General features: G+C 30.8%; 1 non-coding gene across 1 annotated transcript; it reads left to right on the top strand.

Moving 5' to 3' along the window:
- The first annotated feature begins 603 nt into the window (after positions 1-603).
- Positions 604-675, top strand: TRNAC-GCA (transfer RNA cysteine (anticodon GCA)). Its single transcript has one exon. It is a non-coding gene; the product is annotated as a tRNA-Cys (tRNA).

The following is a 675-nucleotide window of genomic DNA, read 5'->3' on the forward strand; positions in this document are numbered from 1 at the left end:
ATAAATTTATACTAAAATCATGCAAAATAAAATGATATATAAATTAGAGGCCTAAATTAGAAAGTACCATAATTTTATACTATACTTATAAATTAAAAATAGTATAGCCGAGCCGCACGGCTATACTTGTGTGTTCATAATCATATTAGTGAAGTACATACTTTTTTTAATGTTATAATTGGATAGGCTTGCTAATTTGGGATTTGTGCTAAATAGCCCTTTTTCACAATTTTTATTCTATAATAGTCACTGTCCCATACAATCTCTTTAATGTAAAGGGGTCTATTTTAGAATAGAAGTTGTGAAAAATGGTTATTTTGGACCATTTCATTGCTAGGTTTGCACTCAAGTATTGTAATGGCTTCCAAGGAAGAAATATTTTTGGGATACATCTTGTCACATGACACCACTGAAGCCATTAATATATGGGAACGAAATATATAGAGAATCTTTTAAATAGAAATATATTGAAATTCATAATTATAGAGCAACATTTAAATAAAATTATTTATATAAAGAAAAAAATGAAAAGCTAGCTACTTTTTGAAATCACCCGTATGTGTAGCGTTTATAGTTCTTTGCGGGGGAACAATATCAATAGTTGGGTCCATAGCTTAGTGGTAGAGCGTTTGACTGCAGATCAAGAGGTTACCGGTTTGAACCCGGTTAGGCCCT

Source organism: Prunus avium, chromosome 5, assembly GCF_965620075.1.
Source record: "Prunus avium chromosome 5, drPruAviu1.hap1.1, whole genome shotgun sequence".
In the NCBI taxonomy this organism is placed as follows: Eukaryota; Viridiplantae; Streptophyta; class Magnoliopsida; order Rosales; family Rosaceae; genus Prunus; species Prunus avium.